Below are 7,755 nucleotides of genomic sequence, written 5' to 3' on the forward strand. Positions count from 1 at the left end.
CAAAAGAGATTCTCGGGGAGAAGGGAGTTTCTTCTTCCACCTCTTCTCTCGTGATGGCCGGAGTCGAGACAAACGTCATCACAACCTGTCACGGTTTCCTAGACTGTCATTACAAACGAGACGTTAGCGACATCCACCAGGTGCTCTTTGCTAATCATTTAATTCATTTTAAAATTCATTTTCGTGTTTTTGTTGACAGGATATTGGTGTGTCCGATCTGATACTGCTCCTTTTAATACATATAAACCAAAAAATAAAAGCCGACATTTCGTAATAGTATTCCTTTAAAGTTTGCAAATGTGAACCTCAGCTAGCGGTGTTCGAAAGTCTAAAATTTCAAAGCATCTTCCCAAAACACCGTCAGAAGTATGCAATATTTCTGTACACATTTGCACTGTTTACAAGGTCCACACATGCTAGGTCACGGTCCAGCCAGCGTGCACTCGCAACCGTGACCAGCCAGAAAACAATCGCGCAATAATGAGCCTCCAGGCTGCAACATCTGTGCCAGGATCCTTAAAGGGCTATTCACACGAGGAAGAAATCCCGGGGATTTCTCCCCGGCACGCGCGCATCACGAGACGAAAACGCGAGGCTTTTGACATCGCAAAGCCTGACGTTTTCGTCGTGGCATGCGCGTGCCGGGGAGAAATCCCCGGGATTTCTCCCTCGTGTGAATACCCCTTTACCTGCCTGCTGGGAAGCTGCAGGCCGGTGATTTAGAAGATGTAGTGTAGTCATCTAAATATCACAGCATGGTCACTGACAGAGCTGGAATGGCAGAAAGCGCGTTTCGAACTCCCGGCCTACAGCACATCCCTATGCCTTCAGCAAGGCCTTGGCTGCGTGCGCGTGCTTGAGATGCCGAAGCGTGTGGGAGCCGCCCGCTCCACTTCCCTGATTAGGCCCCATGGCCGCGGGAAAAGTACTCCGAGCTGTCCAACTGTCAGCCGGAGCGCTCCGTTTCGTGCCTCAGAGGAGCAGCCATCTTGCCTGCTTACCCTCGCATGGCATGCCTCCCCCCCCCCCCCCCCCCCCCCCGTGCCCCCGTGCCCCCCCCCCTCACCTTGCGGGGACACGCGAAACGTCCCCCTGGCGGTTGGACCTTCTTGGGTTCGAGGCTGAGGCCGCCAGCAGAGAGAGAGGAAGAGAGAGGGGGGCCTTGCCGCCTTGCGCCCCGCTCGAGGGGACTGCTCGCGGAGACATCCAACTGTTCGGACGTGTGGCCCGGCCCTCCCTGACGGCCCACCTCCGAGCCCGCTCTCGGGAAGGCACGACAAGGTAAGGTCTGTTCCTTCCTTGTCGCCTTAGCGTGTTTCTTATCTGTATATGATTAACACGTAAAATAAACGCCCGATTATCCATTGCCTTCGGCGTGTCCGTGTTCTCTCTTTTGAGAGTCCCGGCTAACGGTTGCAGCCGACAGCTGAACCCGCCGCAGCGCTTAGCATGATACGCTGCGGAGTGGTAGGTTGAGGTTGAGCGGTCGGCCACCTTGTCGGACGCCCTCCCCCCTTTGAGACCTCCATATTTGGCGCCCAACGTGGGGCCCGAAGACTTATCATAAGTTGTGTCACTTCGCCACCTGGCCCAACATGAAAAGCGACGTACTGAGATACGCCCGGTCGTGCCACCTGTGCCAAAGTCTCAAACCGCGAGGCGGCAAACTACCGGGCTTGTTGCAGCCCATCAAGAGTGGTAAGGGCGTGGAGGAGACTAGAAATACGTTGCAAAGAGGGATTGATGCTATTGAGGAAGAGTTGGCGGGTACAGGGTTGGAGTGCAATCATGAGAAGTCGGCGTATGTTGTGGTGGGGCCGAGGAGTAGGAGATGGCAGGATGTGGAGTTGAGGGCGAATGGGGGAATGATACCTAGAGTTAAAGGGGCACTCAAGTGCTTTTTGGAGAAGTTTGTTTTTGAAAGCATATTGTTTGTTGGGCTTCAGTCAATGAAAATGACCAGTTATAGACGGCAAGACGCCGAAATAAACTCGCAGCAAAAGAAATACGCAGGCACTCTTTCCTCTTGGGGAGTCCATCCTGTGTCCCCACCACCGCCATAAAATTAACCAATAAAAATTGTTAATTTCGTGGAGATTCCGAGGTTACTAATATTGCTTTTTTTAGACACATGCACATTATATTTTGACAACCCCGTCAAATCTTAGGGTCTAGGTGACGTAATGCAGCTATTATTGATTGAAAACGAGCGAACTATGTTTTCTCCTTGCCTTGTTACGCGGGAGTGATGTGCCCGCGCGGCGACGCGGCTGCGTCGGCTGCTTCGCTCCGTCGCAACTACGTCGTCTGCCGGGTTTCTTCCCGATGCTCCCACTTCATCCCGTTCTCGAAGCAAGGTTCGCGAAGACGCGAATGGTTACGTTGCACCGGGCAAGAAAACGGCCACCGAGGACCTCCTCCACATTCCTCGCTTCCGTGCGGACACCTTCGAGGCGTTCGCCAGCGGTGACCGTAGTTGTGGACGCCACCAGTCTGCTGTACCGACGCTCCTGCTGCTTACCGTCACCGACGGGACCGAGCGAGGAACCCGCGAAAAAGTCCTGGTAAGTGTTTGGTGATTTTTGGGAGTTTCAACGTCGCATTGTGCAGCAGTCTGCGTGACATACGTATTCGAAGGGTGTTTTGTAGAAGAGAACCGTGTTTTTCGATCCGCGTAAATAAACTGCGCATCGTAGAAAGCTGAATATCGCTGAGACACTAGTGATGGCGACAGAATGCGAAAGTTTGCGAGCATGACGTTACCTGAATCAAAAGGATACTAATACTTTATTTGTACTCAGTGGGGAAGGATTATCCAAGCGTACAGGGTCACAAAAGGCAATGCTGCCCATACCGGAATGGAGCCGATGTCCACCTAAACCTAAAAACGTCACGATTTTTTTTTTCTTTTAGGACCTAGGTTTTCTCTCTTTTACCACAGACTCGGGTAATTTTGGACATGATCAGCATCTACCAGCTCGCCTGCACACTCATTGTCGTCGTGTTCTGCGGTGCAGTTTATTTACTTGGACCAGAATGCACGGCTCTGTTTTCTCAAACAGCTGCCACATCTCACAAGCAATCCCGGCCTGCCGTTTCCAGCTTCATAACTGAGAACACGCTTCGTTCGCGAGCTTAGAGCGTGTATGCGCAGCCAAAGCGCGGCGAAACGAACGAATGTGCCTGTGCTTGCCGTGCGGGTTTTCAGGAGTGGCTCGCGCATTGAACGGCCAGTGCGCGAGCACGGGACGAGCGCAGCGCTCGTCCCGTATGATTCTTCTACGTCCTCGTCTGTTTTTGCTGTTCCCTACGATGAATTCCAACCAACTCGCCCGACTCTCCATTCTTCTAAGTGTTAGAAACCAGGCATTGTGAAAAACATTGTAGTATAAAAGTGCTATTTGCAGGTCCTAGTCTCAGCAGCTAGACCGCTGCATCCTGCAAGGCATAAAGGATCCTAAGGGACTGCGCTGTCGAGATGAATCTCCCTGGTCGTGGAGGAGCCAGTACCGTTGGATACTTTCGACTCTGCCGTCCCCTACTGCAGCAGCGAGGTGCCATACAACTGCATATTTCCTGCTCCCAGCATCATGCCAGACTCTGAGGCGACATACTCTCCATCCAACCCTGCTAAAGGTTTCAAGAGGTAAGCTATGCGTATGTGCGCCTTGAACTTAGAAGTTTGTCTGATCTTTGCACGCCTTGTGCATTTGTTTACCCTCCCTCCGCATGTGTCCACATGCTTGTGCCCCCTTTAATTTTGCCCAGTGACAGTGCTTGCTTGCTTCGTCATCATGTGTTCCTCATGCCTTTTATGCTATCCGTTGCTTGTGTGCCCCTCCTTGTGTTCCGATGCGCCACAGACGAGTAATGAAATACATGCTCTCCGCATATTTTTTTTATGTGCCTCGCGCGTAATACTGCACTGACTTTTCTTTTCATGTGCTGCCACAGACATCCTGAAGAGGCTACACCTTGGCAAAGCAGCTCTCCTGTTGGTCTTTAATAAATGGGGCTTTCATCGAGGAGGTAGACTGGAACTGTATAAACCAAACCCGGGCAACTGTGCATGAGAGCACAAACATTTAACACAAGTTCGATGCCATTCAGACTTACAAAGCTAAACGTATTTTCCAAACTACACTACGGTTTCCCCTCTCATCTGCAACATTGTCTTTTCTCGGTAATTCACGGGTTCATGCCTTGCTAACCTTTGAGGAAACAAATGAAAATAGTTTTAGCCAAAGCCGAATGATTATGCAGAGGTTTGTTCGGACAGTAGAACTTTTGCCAAGCACCAAGAAGCATGCTGGAAGTGCATTTACACACGGCATCTGCAAGAGTAACTGTTGCAGATGCCAAGACATGCGCACTCAGCATTTGCCTATGTCCCCACCATTCTCCTTTGTGCCTTGGCAAAAAGGTTTGATTTCAACCACTGAAAGAAATGTCAGTTATTCATTTACTGGGTAGCTCGTATGTGCATTGAAAAAGCAATAACAAACCTTGCTCCTAAACAGTGTAGTGTACGAGCCTTCCCAGCCAATGTGGCTCTGCAAACCTCACGACAGACTGTTTCGAAAAGTGTGAACTCGGAGTTTATGTTTTAATAAACGGTACCACGTGACTCGCGGCGAGCTGCTGTCGGTTATGTTGTCGGTAAAACAGCCGGATTCAAAGGATTGTGTTGTTCTGCTCTTAGGGGCTATATAGTGCTGTGATCGCTACTACCCAACCTTGGTGTCACACCACTTCTGAAAAAAGTCACTGTAAAATTGCCAGTAAACTTGCAAAAATGACATCTTGCAGAATATTACCTCATTTAGTAATAACTGTGTCAATATGCATTTAAAAAGAAACCTAAACCTTTTTTCCCTGAAATACAAAATATCAACTTTTAGGTTTGGCAACAGAATATTGTTACCGAATGTTTAAAAAAGATAGGCGAAAATTCAGTTCTGTTAAATCCTAAGATTCGGCACCGAATTTTCGATTCGGTAAAAAGTTAGGCCCCTCACTAGTATCTAGTCTCGCTGTTTCAAGATAATCTGCAATTCACAAAATTCATCGAGTCACCCAAAACAAACCATCTTAAAAAAATGTGCTTCCTCTTGGAGGTCATGAACAGCTATGAATGGGCAATATGCAAAAAAACAGTGTCCCCAGTGGTTCAGGTGCACTCTGGGAGCAAGAGACTGTCAATGGGTAGTTTCGGTTTCACTGGGTCGGGCATCTGTTGTGCTATTGTCTTTGCACCACCATTGCTCATGTTGTTGTGGATGCTCCACACTTGCGCACGATGCAGTAAGTACCCTTTTTTTCTCGTTGCTACATATCAATCGCAGCGAATAACGAAACAATTAGGATTTTTTCTGACACGGGGGACGAGCAAAAACACCATAGCGGTGAAGTCAAGTGAATGCAGATTGAATGCCATGCCAGCTTACCGCGTGCATTGGTTTGCAACCTTGAGAACAGCCACTGAGACTAGTACTTTGTTTCTATAACACCCTTGTTTCCGCGGCCAATTTTCACACAGCAACAAAGCAAAGGGCGCAAGTTTGTGCTTGAACGTTCTCGTACAGCGAGCTTCGTCATGTATTGTGTTAGCCCAATTGCAAATAGAGATTGGCGAAGCAAAAGTGTTATCAAATGAGTGCTAGTCTCAGTGGATGTTTTCGAGGTGGCAAACAAATGCACGCAGCGAGCTGGCACAGCATTCGGTGTACGTCGCTCTACGTTCACTTCAGTTCGCCGTTGGAATGTTCTCGCTCAAAACCCGTGCCACCAAAATAAATTGTTTCATTATTCGCCGTGTCAGATTTGTGGCGACAAGAAAAGGGCACTTAGTGCATCGTTCACAAGTGTGGAGCAATCCACAACGACATAATGGCAATGTGGAGACGATAGCAGACGACAGATTTACAACCCGGTGAAACCAAAACTACCTATTGACAGTCTCCTGCGCCCAAATTGGGTTGTGTGTATGTTTATACAGCCTAGAACTTGGTCTGCCTCACAGGGGCGACGAGTCTCCCAGCTGTAGATGAGAAATTTAGCCAGTGCGGTACAACCGCTAGCCTGGGGTCTTTAATGTGCATCACGCAGTAGTGATAAACGATCGCACGCCGGTACGATGCTCATCCAGATCGAAACGGGCAGGGGTGGGGCTCGAACATAGGATCCCTGGGGTCTGCAGCGCGAGCTTTCGCTCCACGTGCTCCGAGCTGGTGTGCGCTAGACCACTCGGCCACCGATCCCCCCTCTCCTGCGCCCAGAGTGCACCTGAACCGCTAGGGGCACTGCTATTTTACTTATTGCCCATTGGCTCCAATAGCTCATAGCGTCCGCTGCAGTCAGTTGTAAGGTGAAACGGAGTATGGAAATATTTGCACAGAAGCGCCGCGAAGATGGCAGCTAACAAAACCCCGAGTGTTCTTGGTGAGAAGTTATGCAAATCGACTATAACTTTGAAGTGGGCAATAGTAAGTTGTCACTTGGCTCTCACGGCTAACAATACATTTGTGTGAAGACCGACCATTGGACGATGCAATGTTTACTTTTGTGGTGAGAAAAACATGGTTCTATACCCAGTATAACAAAAACACTTTTATTCAGTCGCACAATCGGGGCACAGGAACCCGGGAAATGTGTCGCTGGCGGTCAGTCCCCCATTGTTTTCACCATGCAGACAAGTGGTCGCCTGTTGCTCTGCCCCAGTCGCAGTCACAACCATAGCATCCACTGCCTATAGGCAGCATACCAGAAGCACCTGAAACAATATCCATTGACTGAATGTAAGAAAAAAAACACCACTTTAATTAACCACATAAACTGAAGCAATGACCACACTGATCAGATCAGATGTAAGGAGCAATATTCTATACTCTCAAGTGTACACGTCTTGTGTTCGTTTCCCTGGAAAACCAATAATATATTATGCTGCTTTTATGTTCCCTTTCGCTGCGCATGTGATGCATCTGCCAACGAACAGCTAGTCTGCACAACAGATTATAAACGCTGCAAAGAAGTGAGCTTGTACTGTATGCCAAGCACAGCACAAATGTCGAGACAACCTTGCTTCGGAAATATGATCCACCATGAGCTCTGTAAGAAAGCGGAATCTGGTATGGACGGCAAGAAGGTGATTCCAGATTTTTTGCGAAAGAAGCTTCTGTGAAGGAAACAATTCAACCAATTTCGTGAAGTGATCAGTCACGACAGGAAGATACTGATTACTGTACAGATTATGAGGAAACAATCCCATTACAAGTCGCAGGAAACAATCTGCCAAGGAGAGTGGCTTCCGATTGGTTGACTAAATCCTGGTAGGAGACCTTCGCGTGGCTTTGACTTCTGACATCCTGGGCAAGTGTGGGCATACTTCGTACATCCTGCCTGATTCCTGATCAAGTCTCGACATGACGTTACTTATTGCAAGTAATGCTGCTGCTATGACCTGATGAGGCTGAATCATGGAAGTGACTGATGAACGGCGTTCGAAGTTTCACAATCCTGAAAGGCGAGCCATGGGCGGCATCGTCTGCTTGAATAATGTAGCTGAGAAGAAGTCCATTCTCTCTCAGCAAATATGAGTCGTACCGACCGTTGCTCTCGGTGCGGCCTACCCTTTGTTTTGCAAGCTTCTCACACACCTGTAGACGGAGCTCCCCAACATCAGTCGGCCACAATGCCAGTTATTCGCACCAATGCATCTTCGTCCTGAGGGGGAAGGACCTGCAAAGGACCATACGA

The sequence above is a fragment of the Ixodes scapularis genome, unplaced genomic scaffold (assembly GCF_016920785.2).
Source record: "Ixodes scapularis isolate PalLabHiFi unplaced genomic scaffold, ASM1692078v2 PGA_scaffold13__105_contigs__length_92229423, whole genome shotgun sequence".
Classification (NCBI taxonomy): Eukaryota; Metazoa; Arthropoda; class Arachnida; order Ixodida; family Ixodidae; genus Ixodes; species Ixodes scapularis.